Raw genomic sequence first — 18635 nt, forward strand, 5'->3', positions numbered from 1 at the left:
TTATTGCCAAGCTGACTTAATTTTCCCCAGACCTGCCCTGTTGGAAGTGTCATCTCCCATGCTCCTTTAAGCACTAGATTCTTCCCCTGGGGGTTTCCTGATGTAACAAATAAAAATAAAGGACACCAAATTAAATTTCATGTCCAGATCAACAGTCACATTGCATGTGACATACTTAGACTAAAAATTATTCTTTAGTTCTCTGGAATTCAAGTATAACTGGCTATCCTGATTTTATCTGGCAACCCTCCATAGGGAGAGTTCTGTAAAGGAGAACCAAGGTGCTCTGGTGAACAGCCCCAGCTGAGCCCCCAGGCAACAACCAGCACCAATCATCCACGTAAGTGAGCCCTCTTGGATGGCACTGCCCCACAGTGGAGCCTCCAGATGACTGTAGCCCCAAATGACAGAAACCACTTGGAGCAGAAAAACACCCAGCTGAGCACACTCAACACACTGACTCCTGAGACAATAAATGACTATTGTTTGGGGGACTTTGTGAAGCAGAAATGGATATCCGAAACATGTGTTTTGGGTGTACTTTTCCTCTTCCCCTGTGGTCTGTAATCGTTGGATAAGATAGAGATTTGCTGATCATTGAAGGTTTGGCAGCACTTTGTTTTAGTTTTGGCTACAGTCTACAGATGGGTTTATGCATGGGTATCGATTTCTGAACATCCCTTCAATTCCTTCCTCAGCAGATTTCCAGAGGAGATTTTCATGACATATGCATTTTCACCTGGTCTTGGAATTTTGAACCGAATTCCAATCCCCCTTCATAAGATGAGTTTCCACTGCAATCTCCCGTGTTAAGGGACTGAGAGGCTGTTGCTACAATTGGCTCCATGAACCACATGGAATGGCATATCTTCAGAACATTGCATGGTAAGTATGCAATCAGAACAAGGGCTGTTTATTCACTTAGAAATGTGATTCTCGAGGATTGTTTCCTGGTACACTCTCCTGCCACAGGGATAACCTTTGGCAAGGAACCTACTTTCTTTAAGCATGTATAGACAGGGCTCCCTCACCAGAGAGCAGGTAGCTCTGCATTGATTGCACTCTTTGGCCTTTGTGACTATCTCATGCAGCACTGCTATGTGGCCAAGTCAGTATAATTCAGGGGTTCATTAAAAGGAAGCCCAACTGCCTGCATATCTAAGCCACTTTCTGCAATATTACCTTTATAAAAGCAATAGAGTCAATATATTGGTTTTTTTCATTCTTTTGTCATATTTCTTAGTTGGTTCAGAGCTCAGATGGGGAGAAGAGGTGTGCTTTGGGAGACTCTTAAAGACAAAAGAATTTTTCGATCTTTTTTTAAGTTTTTATTTTAATTCCAGTACAGTTGACATTCAGTGTTATATTAGTTTCGCATGTACAATGTGGTGATTCAACAATTCCATATGTCACTCAGTGATCATCACTGACCAGTGTGCTCCTTAATCCCCATCACCTATCTCACCCATCCTCCCCCCCACTTCCCTTCTGGTACTCATCAGTTTGTTCTCTATAGTTAAGAGTCTGTTTCTTGGTTAAGACAAAAGCATTTTGAAACAGACCGTAGGTATAGCTGAGGAGCCAGCAAGACACAGAAAACAGGAGAATACCTGTGGTTCTATTACCCACCCCTGAAAGCAGAGAAAACCTGTGCTCTGTAGACAGCTGCTACAAGAATTTTGAAGGGAGAGGGGCTGAGATGTGTGTTTCCCACCCCAAAGTCACAAATGAGGTAAGTGATTCCCACAATAGAGAAGAAGTGGATTATAAGAGAAGGTAGAATTGCTTTGATCACGGATGTCCTTCCACATGGAAGAAAATACCAGGAATGAAGGGTAAGAATTTCCCCAACAGAAACTGTCGTATGGTTCAGAAAATAGGTTTCCACCTACTGGATGATTGTATTATTCTAGGACTGCCACCCTGAAGCACTTCTGAATGTTTCTTTAAATGACATTTTTCTGTGTTCCTAGATCATTCAATCATGTGATTATAAACAATCTCTTCGTTTTCTGCCAAGAAACTGCTTAGCATGGCCTTGATTTCACATGCTCACCCTCTGAGGCCTAGCTCATCTCCAAGAACCCTAGGACACCTCCCTAGGTCTCCGTGTACTGATAATGCCCCCCTCCCATTCCAGTGTAAACAAAATTCCTGAAGATACAAACATTCTTTGTTCCATCATTCCGGGCAGATTTCCACCAATTGCCCAGGTCCCAGGCTAGTCTTTGATTACTATGCTTTCTCACATGGTGGCATGAAAGCTATGATGTTTTCCTTTCAAGCGAAATGTCCAAAATGTCCCGGGGACCAAGGGAGGGGGTGGCAGGAGAGTGGTAAGGAAGACTGTGAATGCATTTCTGCTGTAAAGGACTTTGCCATGGAAACCCAAGGTCAATGTAGCGACCCTGAGGAATTTTCAGTAGATCCGGTCCCACCTTCAGGTGTTTGGGACTCAGCTGAGGGCCTGGGTCCTGCAGTGGGGGCTGAACTGCCCTGGGGTGTCGGGAGACAAAGGGATCCAGATCCAAGTCGCCTCTTTCCTGCTTTAGGGCTCAGTGCCCCGGCCGTCTTGTAGGTAAAGCCACTGGGGTCCCCCATTGACCTCAGTGAGTGTGAGTCCTGCCCCAGGGGTGCCCTGGAGTTGCTTTCCTTCCAAAGGCGGGGGCACTAGAGGTATTACAACCATCGGCCCTCTATAGACACATCTGCTCCAGATCAAAGGGCAGCAGTCCTCAGGAGACCCCAACACTTCCCATCCCTGGTGGGATCTGACACCTGGCTCAAGTGAGTTCATAGATCTGAACAAAAGCATTATGTGGAATAGCTACTGTGAGGTTCACAAGCTAGTCCAAAAGTAGAGATGCTACTTTGATCTTATCACAAGAGGAAAGGTTTAGCAGGTGGAATTTCTTTCCGTCAGCAGCTTCAGGCTATGGAGTAGCCCTGAGGCCCATCATAGAAATGCCCTATTTGTGCAAAAGCAATGAATTCTACAGCCTGAGGAAAGAAACTGTTTAATATAAATTTGCAATCAGTTTGCATATATTTTGCTGGATGTACAAATAATAATCAGTGATTCCCATGTATCTCTCAGATAGGTCTTGAAATAAATATTTGGATAGATTGTTTTTCTAGCAATTTGTATTGTAACAAATGGATTCTTCCCAGCTCACCACATTTTTATCCATTGTATAATGAAACATTTTAAATGCCAGAGTTCCCACCCACGTGTTAGTTAAAAATGTCAGTGACAAGAATTTAGCATTTTCAAAAATAATAATTACTAAAATAATAATAATAATAATTACTCTAGAGCTTGCCCTATTATATTGATACTCAGCCATGATATTCTAAAATATCATGATTCTTTTCCAAGAAGTAATACTTTTTAGTTCTGTACTTCAGAGGAACATGTGCTCTGACTTTCACTAAATATTTCTGTATATCCCATTGCAAATGATGATTTCTATTTTGGTCATATGTTGTGCAGACCAATTTGGTAAGATATAGTGTGGACGTGCTAATATGACAAGAGTGTATTAATGGGAATCCTGGTTAATTTCACTGCATTAGAGACTTGGAAAAATTCAAATATATTCCAAATGCCTTATTGGCATATGACTGACACACGATGCACTGCACGCATTTGAAGTATATGCTTTTTTTTTTTAAGTTTTTATTTATTTATGATAGTCACAGAGAGAGAGAGAGAGAGAGAGGCAGAGACACAGGCAGAGGGAGAAGCAGGCTCCAAGCACCAGGAGCCCGACGTGGGATTTGATCCCGGGTCTCCAGGATCACGCCCTGGGCCAAAGGCAGGGGCCAAACCGCTGCGCCACCCAGGGATCCCGAAGTATATGCTTTAATACGGTTTGACATATGTATACATCGTGAAACCCATACTGCAGTTGAGATAATAAACATCTCCATAACCCCAAAAAATCTCCCCATGCCCTTTTGTAAACTCCTCATCCACTCTCCTCTAGCTTCCAACTCCCTCCCCTGAACCTCTTCCCGTTTTCAGGCAACCAATGAACTTCCATCACCATTAATTTCTTTTTTTATAACTTCATGTCGGTAAAATTGTACAGAATGTACTCTTGTTTTCCAGCTTCTTTCATTCAGCCTATTTGTAGATCTATCCATGTGTTGCGTGCATGGATAGTTCCTTTTTATTGCTGAATAATATTCCATTATTTGTATATGTCACAATTCATTTCAGCCATTCACCTGGTGATAGACAGGTGGGTTGTTTTCAACTTGAAGCTCTTTTCAATAAAACTGGTATGAATATTTGTGTACAAATCTTCACATTGGACACATGCTTTCTTTCTGTAAGGTAAATACTTAGGGGCTCAATGGCTACCTACCCCCATCTCCGCATCAGGTCCAAGCCCTTTCCCTGGGGAGATGGTTATCCTACTTTATTCCATAACTCTCACGTGAATCCACTTCCAACCGGCTATGAAGATGAATAAACAGAACCTGGACCACCACCCAGTGGGGACCACAGGACTGGTTTGGACCATGACTCTGCACACTGACCAGAAAAGTATATGGGACCTTAAGCTCACCTTCCTTACTTTGATGACCAGTATACTGATCCTCCATCCTTTTGCTTATGGCAGGAGATGGCTTAAATAAATAACTTAGATTGGTCCATGAAAAAAAAAAAGGTAGATGTTAAGATGAACAATGTAAGAAACTCCCTAACGAGTTCCAAACCGGTTGTTTCATTTTTCATTCCTACCAGCAGTGTATGAAGGTTCCATCCTCCACAATGCTTAGTGCAGTCAGTATTTTTAATGTTGGCCATTTTCATGGGGGTTGTAGTGATAGTTAATTGTAGTTTTAATTTACATCTCCGTATTAACTAACTAATGATGTTGATCATCTTTTCATGTGCCTATTCGCTACTTGTATAATTTCTTGGATGAAGTGTTTGTTCAAATTGATTGCTCATTTATTTCGTGGAGCATCTGTTATTGACTTTTAAGGGACTTCTCATATTTTGGATACGGGGCCTTTATCAGATAAATGATTTGCAAATATTTTTCTCCCAGTCAGTGGCTTGTCTCTTCATTCTCTCAACAGTGTCTTTGGAAGAGTAGAAGGTTTTGTTTGTTTGTTTGTTTGTTTTTTCTTCATGTTGAGGCAGCCTAATTTATCAGTTTGTTCATTTATGGATTGTGGTGTTGATGTGGCATCTAATAAAGCTTCACCTAAGCCAAGGTTGCAAGGATTTTCTCCCAGGTTTTCCTCTTCTGTGTTTTCTCCCATGTTTTATAGCTTCAGGTCCTATACTGAGATCTATGATCCATTTTCAGCAGACTTTGTATATATGATGCAATTACATGGATCACAGTTTCTATTTGTTTTTGTATAGTCTAGGTCTTTTTGCCATGTGTACATGAATTTTAGATTCAGCTCTTAATTTCCAAATAATAATAATAATAATAATGTCCGCTAGGATTTTGATTTGGATTGTATCGAATCTATAGATAAGTGTGGCGATTTTTCATCCTAACAATTTTCCCGTTAACAATTCTGAGCTTTCTAACCCAAGGATATGGAAAAATGTCCCAGAGACAATCTTTAGGTCATCTACAGAAAACTTAGTCACTAAAAGAAAATCGTTATGGTACTTTCCCACTTGATAAGTGTGCTTAGAATTGAATTTGTTGAATTGTGGATGTTTTCTTCCTTACTCCTCTGTAAATCCACCTCAGTGAATTCCTGGGAACCTGGATATTGAAAATGAGAGTAGGGCATAGCATGCATGTATTTGGGTCTGTATGCACATTTGTAAGTATGTTTGTTTGCATGTATGTATGTGTACGTCAGTGAAACTCTAGGAGTATTTATTTTGAGAAATAGGTGGGGTTAATCACTGCACATCACAGCTGTGCTATACAGATCCTAGTACATTATTAGGAATGAAAACAAAATGGTGGTGGCTTACTGTTTTTCCAGCGTTCCTGGGCAGGCATGGCTGCCATGGTGACTGTGCCTACTGTGGGATTTGGTGCTGACTGAGCTCCCATTCAGGACTCTTGCCTAAATCAGTGGTGACTATGATAGTGGTGAAGTGTTGCTTTTCTCATTCTGTCAGTTTTTCTAGATTTGTTAGTTGGCATTTGACTGTATGGTAGACTTTCCTTTCTCCTCTAAGGCTTATTTAGTTATGGGTTTATTCAAGTATTTGTTTGTGTCAGTATGACCTATAGATTCCTATCTGTCCTAAAGTGTTAGCATCTGTTACTCTATTTCTTTTGATGCTCGAATTGGGCAGCATTGAGCTCTTCAAGTTGGCCTCTGTGTCCACGAAACCTCCCTAGACTTCTCCTAATATGTACTTTGCTCTCTGAGCCTGCCTATTTCTCCATGTGTAGAAAGGAAGTAATGATGTCACCTCAGAGGATTACTTTGAGTATTTGAAGCAATAAAGTCTGAAAAATAACAACCTGCAACGTGTGGCATCTAGAGAGCCCTCAACAAATATTATTAGTTGCCCCGTCCAGCTTTGGCTACTCCATTCTGTCAATGTGATGCCTCTGATATTAACATTATAGCATGACTTAATAGAGAGAATACTTAGACGTGGAGCGGCAAGCAGGGATGAGCCCACACTTCCGTGATGTGAGAGCTTCAGTGTCACTGCTGTGTACAGGAAGGGGCTGTGGAATGGAGCTGGGGAAGAGGCACAGCATCACTGCACAGCTTCCAGTGACCTGAGTGGGGACAGGCAAGCACATCTTGATCCCTTTCCCCTGCCTTTCATGTGCTCCCCCTTCCTCTCACTTTCCTCTCTATTACATGTGCTGTCTGATACCCTGCCTCTCCTTTCTAGTGGAACGGCAGAGAAGGGTATAGACTCTGAGCCCCTGAAACAGGAGGTGATAGAGAAGAACCAAGTGTGATGCCCAGTGTATTAGACAAGTTGCTGGAGCAAGAGCAAAGAGATTAGGGTCCCATCACTGGGGTTTTTGTTGAAAGTCATGACCCTTCCACCTGCTTCATCTATGCAACAGGATAACAATACCCAATGCTCCAACCACTCAGGCATATTGTGGACTTTAAGCGTGATCCCCTGTGGGAAAGGAATCTGTGGTCACAGGTGGGAGGGAAAAACCGGTGCCCTTTTGAGTAATGATATAACAGACACTCCCCAGTTATCACGGAACTCTGCATGGTAGCCATCACATTAATGCTATGCAAATGTCAGCTGTTTAGGTCACGATTTCTCCAAGTGTGGTTCTCAGACCACTACATTAATCACTGGAGCGTGTTAAATTTCCAGATTCCTGGGCCCACCCTAAGTCAGCTCAATCAAAAACAGGGAGGCGGAATGGGGAGCATCTACATTTTGAGTGATATCCACTGTTGTTTCTGGTGCCCATCCAAGTTTGAAATGTACTGCTGTGGACTTGCAACAAACACTCATTAAAAAATTAGAATTCTTAAATGTTTGACTTCCTTGTCAACTTCTCCTGCCATTCAGTTCTAAATACCTGTGTCTTCTCCAGTGTGTCCCATAGGTATCAATTTCTTCTTGTAAGTAATATACATTCAGTGATATATATATCAGATATATATATATATATATATATAAAACAGGGAACTCAGCACAGAGGACCAGATAGGAAAGGTCCCTGGAGCTTTCATTCCAGTTTGGGAACACTGGCAATAAGCAGATAAATCAATAAGTGGGGAAATTCCATAAGGGGACTTGTGCTTTAAGAAAAATGAACACATGAATACAGTAGAAAATGTCTGGTCAGGGACAACTATAAATGGTGTTTTCAGTGAAGCTCTTTCTCACGAAGTGCCTTTGAGCTGAGTCCTGAACAACAAGAAAAAGCCAGGCCCAGGCAGGCCTTTTTGTGTACACACAAGCATTGTGTGTGAGTACCCATTGTTCCAGAAGCAGACAAAAATCGCAGGGGGCTGGAGCTTGGCAGACACAGTACAGATGGTAGGAGATCAAGTCGAATGGGAAGACAGGGGCCAACCCAGTGACTATAAGGAGAAGTAAGGTATTCACACTTATACAGTTAGTAAGTGGCAAAACTTGGTTTTAGACCTATTCTACTATCAGAGCCCACATCCCTAACCAGTACATTTAGCAAGAAGAAAAAGACATGTGTTGAAGTATATCAACTCATGGTGGTGGATGTTAGGCTGGGGTCTCCTGACACTCTAAAAAGAAGCAAAGCTAAACAAAACAAAAACAAACAAACAAACCCAACAAACAAAACTAACTCCCTGGAGTGACTCACAGAATCTGTTTGGTGGAAACTATGCTTCAGAAGCATTTTGCCTTGTGCTAGGAGGTGATTATTTAATAAAAGTGGCAAAGGTAATAATTATAAAAACAGAAAAGTTAATAATTCTCACAGTTACTACACATTAGACAACTTGGCTGTTAAGATAATTCCTCAGACTTCCATAGTGTATTTGTTTTCCCCTTTTACTAACTCAGAGTGCCTTTCTAGATGGGGATCACATTTCTCTATGCCTGCAACCTCCCTGCCAACCAGGGATGTTGCAGAATTGGTCTGATCCCCTTTGGCAAGTGAGGTCAGAAGGAGTGTTGTCTAGAGTTAGTGGGTTAGGTCTGTCACTGTGGCCAGGTATGTCTCCTGTCATGCACCCAGTTGCCTGTCCATCAGACATAGTATTAGCTTTGTTCCTCTGCTCAGTAAGTCACTTTTCAGGGGCTCAGAGGATGCATATTTGTCTGAGGTTACCCTGTAGATAATTTAAGACAACACTGTATTAGTCAGCATTCCCCAGAGAAATAGAACCCACAGGATGTGGAGTGTGTGTGTGTGTGTGTGTGTGTGTGTGTGTAGATAGAGGGGGGGCAGATAATAGGTAGATTTGGAGGAATTGGCTCACATAATTATGGAGGCTGAAGGCCCTCTGCTGCCTACCTAGTTCATCCTTGCTCAGGGGAGGTCAATCTTTTGTTCTATTCAGGCCTTCAACTGATTGGATGAGGCCCACTCACATTATGGTTTATGCAAAGTCACCAATTTAAATGTTATTCTCATTCAGAAACACTGACAGAAACATCCACAATGTTTGACCAAATACCTGGGTACTGTGGAAAGCCAAGTTGATACTTAACCATCTCAGATACTAAGTACCTTAAAGTAATAGGAAATGAAGAGCTGATTTTCCTCTCTTTCTCTATCCGTCTAGAATAGTTTCCAGATGTTCTAATTCCTGCTGTTAGGCTTTAAATTGGCCAAAAAAGAGTGAGCCCACAAAACCCAAGACACTCCAGTCTCAAACCTTAATAATTAATAAAGGCAGATCCTAGGTCCATGCTTGCTTGCACTCTCTCTCTCACTCTCCCCAAACCACATACTGTCCAGCCCTCGGGTGTGCCATGCATCCTCCCATATCTGTGAGTAATAAATCTTGTTCCTCAAAGTTCCCTGATGGCTTTTTGCTGAAGCACATCCTGCAATAATAATGCAATCATAATAAACCACAGGGAAGAACCACAAGGGCCATTCCAGCCACAACATTGGCCCCTGTGGGGGAAATGCCTGTGGGGTCTTCCTAGGAGTAATACAGGTGTGGGTGAGTGCCTCAGGCATTCCTAGCCGCTATCAATAGGCTGGCTGTTGTGATACTGACAGTGATAGCATCACTATCAATAGGCTGGGATTGACACAACAATAGAGTATTGCATTGTGTGGCTATTTTACAATCTATGCGCATGTTATGGGGACTTGGGTATTTTCCATATTTTGACTTATTATGATAATGCGGCTCTGAACATTCTTGTACATATCTCTGGGTGGACATTTCCTTCCTTTCTCTTGGGCAGGTACCAAAGAGTGGCATTTCCAAGTTGTAGGGCGTGTGCATGCTGAGCTCAGAAAATACTCTGAAGCAGTTTTCCAAAGGGTTTGTTCTCATCTGCATTCTCACCAGCAGTGTGTAAGAGTTGCCCTGCTCCACAGCCTCGCCAACACTTGGTATTTTCCAACTTTGTCATTTTTGTTGCTTTGGTGGTATCCCATTGTGGTGTTAATTTTAATTTGTCTGTTTTAATTAGGTTCTCCTAAACTTAACTCTTTCTGAAGTGTTTAGTCTCATTTTGTCTAAAGAAATCTCATCCTCTTTTTTTTAACCTTCCTATTCATTTACTTAAGAAACTGGATCTTTGGCCTATGGAGTTTGCATTCCGGATTTTGCCAATCATATCCTTATTGTTTATTACGTTCCTCTGCCTTTCCTCCTTCCTTCAAATCACTAATTAGGTTTAGAGGCTTGCAGTGATTTGGGTCTTTGGGCAAGAGTACCTCAGATGTGGTGGTGGATTTCCCATAGCCTTACACCAGGAGCCTAGTAGTGTCTGGTTGTCCCTTCTCCTGTGATGATGAGATTGATCACTGGTCTCAGCTGTTGTCAGCCTAATCCAGTCAGTATGAAATCTTCCATCTGCTTCTCACCTCATATTTTTCACAGCCTCTGATGATTGTTGCCTAGAACCGCATTCCAGTAAGGTTACAAAAGTATGGATGCACTATTTCATTGATTTCTTCTTTGTTTAAAAAGGTTTTATTTATATAGTAGAGACACAGAGAGAGAAAGAGAGAGGCAGACACATGGGTAGAGGGAGAAGCAGGCTCCCCAACGAGCAGGGAGCCCAATGCAGGACTCAATCCCAGGACCCCGGGATCATGACCTCAGCCAAAGGCAGATGCTCAACCACTGAACCATCCAGGTGCCCCTTCTTTGATTTCTTCTGCATGTTCTTTTATAAAAGAAACTTCCTCTCATCAATTATTAGGTTATGCATATGTATAGTAAGCACAGGATGGTAATGTGAATGCTTAGTTCTTTTGCAATATTTCCACTGTCTAAAATAATGAGTTGTTTCCCTAGGATCCTCAAAGGTGAGCATGAGTAGGCTTTGTTGTTGGTGGTGGAGGTGGTGGTGTTTTCCTTTTTACATTCTCATCATGAGTTCAGGGATGTTGCTGTATTTGATGTGCTTTAGTGTATTGTAGTCATTAATGTTTTTGATAATTGCTCTACTTTCGGCCGGTGGGAGCCTCTTCAGGTTGGCTTCTGTCTCTTTTTGGCATGGTTTCTGGTATGAGAGTTCAATCCAGACTTACCTGGTACAACCCCAACTTAGACCTGGAATCAGCCATTTAGTGGGAAATGTGCTTAAAGGATTCAGTCTGGGGACTAGAGCTGCTCATTGCTACTGGGTTGGTCATTGTTTCTTGCCTTTTCCAGTGCAGGGAGCCTGTGAATCTATGTTTTATTTTTTAGAGAATAAAAATTGGAGGGGAGGGGGCAAGATGGCGGAAGAGTAGGGTCCCCAAGTCACCTGTCCCCACCAAATTACCTAGATAAATTTCAAATCATCCTGAAAACCTACGAATTCGGTCTGAGATTTATTTTTTTTTATGATAGTTGCACAGAGAGAGAGAGGCAGAGACACAGGCAGAGGGAGAAGCAGGCTCCATGCACCGGGAGCCCGACGTGGGACTCGATCCCGGGTCTCCAGGATCGCGCCCTGGGCCAAAGGCAGGCGCTAAACCGTTGCGCCACCCAGGGTTCCCCGGTCTGAGATTTAAAGAGAGAACAGCTGGAATGCTACAGTGAGAAGAGTTCACACTTCTATCAAGGTACGAAGACGGGGGAAAAAATAAATAAAAAAGCATCCAAGGGGGAGGGGCCCCTTGAGGAGCTGGGCTAAGGCTGCCCTGAGAGTGCCCCCAGGACAGGAAAGCCCCGTCCAGGAGAAGCAGGAGCTTCACCAATCTTCCCTGACGGGAAGGTGCCCGCAGGGAGTTGGGGCAGGATCCCAGGAGGGGCGGGGATACCCTCAGGCTCCCAGGGGCACTAACAGAGGAACTGCACCCCGGGGGAGAGCGCGCCACACACCGCGGCCGAGCTCCCTAAAGGGCTGCAGCATGCACAACCGGCGGAGGCCCGGGAGGCCCGGGAGCAGTTTGGCGGTGGCACCTACTGGACCACGATTCCAGCGACGCAGTTCCCGGAGACCAGGGCGCCGGGGGGCACAGCCCAAGATCGGGTGCTCCCCCCGGGACAGGCAGAGGATGGAAGGACACAGGACAGCAAGGACGCTCCTGCCGCTGGGCGGCCCCAAGCTGTTCATCCATTTATTTTATTTTTATTTTATTTTTTTTATGATAGTCACAGAAAGAGAGTGAGAGAGAGGCAGAGACATAGGCAGAGGGAGAAGCAGGCTCCATGCACCGGGAGCCCGACGTGTGATTCGATCCCGGGTGGACAGGATCGCGCCCTGGGCCAAAGGCAGGTGCCAAACCGCTGCGCCACCCAGGGATCCCCGGCCCCAAGCTGTTCAGATGGCGGCCCCCACCCCCGGAGCATCCAGCCCCTGTGGATTGGGAGCTATGGTACTAACTGCTGAGCTGACTCCAGGGCTGGAGAGCTGGCCGCTGCCACTGTTGTTGTTACTCCTGGGGACTCACAGGATAAACAACTCCCACTGAGCCATGCACCAGGCAGGGGGCTGAGCAGCTACCCCAGGTGCACACACCTGAGAATCAGCAAAGCAGCCCCTCCCCCAGAAGTCCAGCTAGAAGGACAGGGGAAAAGCAAGTTATTGTCCAAGCAGCACTGGAAAGTTCCAGGGGAAGTCAAGGGATTTACAGAATATAGAATCAGAGGATACTCCCCCTTGTTTTTTGTTTTTTGTTTGCTTCCCCCCGCCTTTTTTTCCTTTTTTCTTTTCTTTTCTTTCCTTTTTCCCTTCTCTCTTTTTCCCCTTTTTCCAGTACAACTTGTTTTTGGCCACTCTGCAATGAGCAAAATGACCAGAAGGAAAAAATCATCTCAAAAGAAAGAATCAGAAACAGTCCTCTCTACCACAGAATTACAGAATTTGGATTACAATTCAATGTCAGAAAGGCAATTCAGAAGTACAATCATAAAGCTAATGGTGGCTCTAGAAAAAAGCATAAAGGATTCCAGAGACTTCATGACTGCAGAATTTAGATCTAATCAGGCAGAAATAAAAAATCAATGAAATGAGATGCAATCCAAACTGGAGGTCCTAACGACAAGGGTTAACGAGGAAGAAGAACGAGTGAGTGACATAGAAGGCAAGTTGATGGCAAGGAGGGAAACTGAGGAAAAAAGAGAAAAACAATTAAAACATGAGGAGAGGTTAAGGGAAATAAATGACAGCCTCAGAAGGAAAAAATCTACGTTTAATTGGGGTTCCCGACGGCACCGAAAGGGACAGAGGTACAGAATAGGTATTTGAACAAATCATAGCTGAAAACTTTCCTAACTTGGGAAGGGAAACAGGCATTCAGATCCAGGAGATAGAGAGATCCCCCTAAAAAAAAAAAAATACTGCTTCACACCTCTACATTTAAGAGTGAAACTTGCAAATTCCAAAGATAAAGAGAAGATCCTTAAAGCAGCAAGAGGCAAGAAATCTCTAAGTTTTATGGGGAGAAATATTAGATTAACAGCAGACCTCTCCACAGAGACCTGGCAGGCCAGAAAGGGCTGGCAGGATATATTCAGGGTCCTAAATGAGAAGAACCTGCAGCCAAGAAAACTTTTTCCAGCAAGGCTCTCATTCAGAATAGAAGAGAGATAAAGACCTTCCAAGATAGGCAGAAACTGAAAAAATATGTGACCTCCAAGCCAGCTCTGCAAGAAATACTAAGGGGGATTCTGTAATAGAAAGAGGAAGTCCAAGAGAACAATGCACAAAAACAGGGACTGAATAGGTATCATGAGGACACTAAACTCATATCTTTCAACAGTAACTCTGAAAGTGAAAGGGCTTACTGACCCCATCAAAAGGCGCAGGGTTTCAGAAAGGATAAAAAAGCAGGACCCGTCTATTTGCTGTCTACAAGAGACTCATTTTAGGCATAAAGACACCTACAGCCTGAAAATAAAAGGTTGCTGAACCATTTACCATTCAAATGGTCCTCAAAAGAAAGCAGGGGTAGCCATCCTTATATCAGATAAATTAAAGTTTCTCCCAAAGACTGTAGTAAGAGATGAAGAGGGACACTATATCATACTTAAAGTATCTATCCAACAATAGGACCTAACAGTCGATGATATTTATGCCCTGAATGTGGGAGCTACCAAGTATATCAATCAATTAATAATCAAGGATAAGACATACTTAGACAATGAAACACTTATACTTGGTGACTTGAATGTAGTGCTTTCTACAATCGACAGATCTTCTAAGCACATCTCCAATGAAACAAGAGCTTTAAATGATGCACTGGACCAGATGGATTTCACAGATATTTACAGAACTTTACATACAAACTCAACTGAATACACATTCTTCTCAAGTGCACATGGAACTTTCTCCAGCACAGATCACATACTAGGTCACAAATCCGGTCTTAACTGATACCAAAAGATTGGGATCGTCCCCTGAATATTTTCAGACCATGATGCTTTGAAACTAGAACTAAATCACAAGAAGAAGTTTGGAAGGATTTCAAACACGTGGAGGTTAAGGACCATCCTGCTAAAAGATGAAAGGGTCAACCAGGAAATTAGAGAAGAATTAAAAAGATTCATGGAAAGTAATGAGAATGAAGATACAACCGTTCAAAATATTTGGGATACAGCAAAAGCAGTCCTGAGGGGGAAATGCATCACAATACAAGCATCCATCCGAAAACTGGAAAGAACTCAAGTACAAAAGTAACCTTGCACCTAAAGGGGCTGGAGAAAAAAGAGCAAATAGATCCTACACCCAGCAGAAGAAGAGAATTAATAAAGATTTTAGGAGAACTCAATGAAATAGAGACCAGAAGAACTGTGGAACAGATCAACAGAACCAGGAGTTAGTTCTTTGAAAGAATGAATAAAATAGATAAACCATTAGCCAGCCTTATTAGAAAGAAGAGAGAAAAGACTCAAATTAATAAAATCATGAATGAGAAAAGAGAGATCACTACCAACACCAAGGGAATACAAACGATTTTAAAAACATATTATGAGCAGCTATGCGCCAATAAATTAGGCAATCTAGAAGAAATGGATGCATTCCTGGAAAACCACAAACTACCAAAACTGGCACAGGACAAAAGAGAAAACCTGAACAGGCCAATAACCAGGGAGGAAATTGAAGCAGTCATCAAAAACTTCCCAAGACACAAAACTCCGGGGCCAGATGGCTTTCCAGGGGGATTCTATCAAACGTTTAAAGGAGAAACCATATCTATTATACTAAAGCTGTTCAGAAAGATAGAAAGAGATGGAGTACTTCCAAACTCGTTCTATGAGGCAAGCATCACCTTAATTCCAAAACCAGACAAAGACTGGAGAATTATAGACCAGTATCCTTGATGAACAAGGATGCAAAAAGGAGAAAAGGAGAATTATAGACCAGTATCCCTGATGAACAGGGATGAATTATAGACCAGTATCCCTGATGAACACGGATGCAAAAATTCTCAACTAGATACTAGCCTATATAATCCAGCAATACATTAAGAAGATTATTCACCATGAACAAGTAGGATTTATCCCTGGGATGCAAGGCTGGTGCAACACTCGTAAAGCAATCAATGTGATTGATCATATCAACAAGAGAAAAACCAAGAACCATAGGATCCTCTCATTAGATGCAGAGAAAGCATTTGACAAAATACAGCATCCATTCCTGATCAAAACTCTTCGGAGTGTAGGGATCGAGGGAACATTCCTCAGCATCTTAAAAGCCATCTACGAAAAGCCCACAGCAAATATCATTCTCAATGGGGAAGCACTGGGAGCCTTTCCCCTAAGATCAGGAAAAAGACAGGGATGTCTACTCTCACCACTCCTATTCAACATAGTACTAGAAGTCCTAGCCTCCACAATCAAGCAAGAAAAAGAAATAAAAGGCATTCAAATTAGCAAAGAAGAAGTCAAACTCTCCCTCTTCACAGATGACATGATACTGTACCTAGACAACCCAAAAGACTCCACCCCAAGATTGCTGGAACTCATACAGCAATTTGGCAGTGTGGCAGGATGCAAAATCAATGCCCAGAAGTCAGTGGCATTTCTATAGACTAACAATGAGACTGAAGAAAGAGAAATTAAGGAGTCAATCCCATTTACAATTGCACCCAAAAGCATAAGATACCTAGGAATAAACCTAACCAAAAATGTAAAGGATCTATACCCTCAAAACTATAGAACACTTCTGAAAGAAATTGAGGAAGACACAAAGAGATGGAAAAATATTCCATGCTCATGGATTGGAAGGGGTTAATATTGTGACAATGTCAATGCTACCTAGGGCAATTTACACATTTAATGCAATCCCTATCGAAATTCCATGGACTTTCTTCAGAGAGTTGGAACAAATCATCTTAAGTTTTGTTTGGAATCAGAAAAGACCCGGAATAGCCAGGGGAATATTAAAAAAGAAAACCATATCTGGGGGCATCCCAATGCCAGATTTCAGGTTGTACTACAAAGCTGTGTTCATCAAGACAGGGTGGTACTGGCACAAAAACAGGCACATAAAAAAAAAAACAGGCACATAGATCAGTGGGACGGAATAGAGAACCCAGAAGTGGGCCCTCAACATTATGGTCAACTAATATTCGACAAAGCAGGAAAGACTATCCACTGGATAAAAGACAGTCTCTTCAATAAATGGTGCTGGGAAAATTGGACATCCACATGCAGAAGAATGAAACTGGACCAAAGATAAACTCAAAATGCATGAAAGATCTAAATGTGAGACAAGATTCCATCAAAATCCTAGAGGAGAACACAGGCAATCCCCTTTTTGAACTTGGCCACAGTAACTTCTTGCAAGAAACATCCATGAAGGCAAGAAAATCTAAAGCAAAAATTAATTATTGTGACTTCATCAAGATAAGAAGCTTGTGCACAGCAAAAGAAACAGTCAACAGAACTAAAAGACAGCCAAAGAATGGGAGAAGATATTTGCAAGTGACGTATCAGATAAAGGACTAGTATCCAAGATCTATAAAGAACTTAAAAACTCAACAGCAAAGAAACAATCCAATTATGAAATGGGCAGAAGACATGAACAGAAATCTCACAGAGGAAGACATAGACATGGCCAAAAAGCACATGAGAAAATGCTCCGCATCACTGGCCATCAGGGAACTACAAATCAAAACCACAATGAGATCCCACCTGACTCCAGTGAGAATGGGAAAATTAACAAGGCAGGAAACAACAAATGTTGGAGAGGATGTGGAGAAAGGGGAACCCTCTTGCACTGTTGGTGGGAATGTGAACTGGTGCAGCCCCTCTGGAAAACTGTGTGGAGGTTCCTCAAAGGGTTATAAATAGATCTGCCCTAGGACCCAGCAATTGCACTGCTGGGGATTTACCCCAAAGATACAGATGCAGTGAAAGGCCGGGACACCTGCACCCCGATGTTTATAGCAGCTATGTCACAATAGCCGCACTGTAGAAGGAGCGTCGGTGTCCATCAAAAATGAATGGATAAAGAAGATGTGGTCTGCGTATACAATGGAATATTACTCAGCCATTAGAAATGACAAATACCCACCATTTGCTTTGATGTAGATGGATCTGGAGGGTATTATGCTGAGTGACGTAAGTCAATTGGAGAAGGACAAACATTATATGGTCTCATTCATTTGGGGAATATAAAAAATAGTTAAAGGGAATAAAGGGGAAAGGAGGGAAAATGAGTGGGAAATATCAGAAAGGGAGACCGAACATGAGAGACTCCTAACTCTGGGAATCGAACAAGGGGTGGTGGAAAGGGAGGTGGGCGGGGGGTGGGGGTGACGGGGTGATGGGCACTGAGGGGGTCACCTGATTGGGATGAGGACTGGGTTTTATGCTATATGTTGGCAAATTGAACTCCAATAAAGAAAGAAAGAGGAAAGAAAGAAAGAAAGAAAGAAAGAGAGAGAGAAACAGAAGAAGGAAGGAAGGAAGGAAGGAAGGAAGGAAGGAAGGAAGGAAGGAAGGAAGGAAGGAAGGAAGGAAGGAAGGAAGGGAGGAATGGGAATGAGGAATCTCACAGAATGAAGCAGCACCGTATACCACTTGGTCCTGGGTGCATGCTGGTCATATTTTAGAAGGTATTAAGTTCTGCCATTGTAGAACAAAATGTAGAACTGCCATTGTAGAACAAAATGAATCAGAGATACCAAAAAACACAAACAAAACAGAAATAGGTATCCTGTATATCTCCCGAAATTAAGTTGAGTATGTTGAAGGGAATCGAAAAGTGGAAAATATATCTAGGATAATTGTAATTATCGAAATATGAAATTGTAGAAATATGAAAGTCAGAAAGGAAGAATCTTAAACATGAAGAGGTGGTAAAATATTGCAGTTAAGGTGGGAAAAGAGAAAAAATTTGGAAATTTACAGTCTGATATAAAAACGAGTTGTACTGGAAAAAAGAAGAAAAAAAATCGGAGGGGTACCCTCTATTTCTATATACTGTAAATCCCTCGACTTCCCTGGAGCTTTCCAGCGCTGCGTGGTGAAGAACTTGCTCTTCCCCTGTCCTTCCAGCTGGTCTTCTGGGGGAAGGGCCTGCTGTGCTGACGCTCAGGTGTGTGTACCTGGTGGAGCTGACCCGCCCCCTGCTGGTTGCG

Source organism: Canis lupus, chromosome X (genome assembly GCF_011100685.1).
Source record: "Canis lupus familiaris isolate Mischka breed German Shepherd chromosome X, alternate assembly UU_Cfam_GSD_1.0, whole genome shotgun sequence".
NCBI lineage: Eukaryota > Metazoa > Chordata > Mammalia > Carnivora > Canidae > Canis > Canis lupus.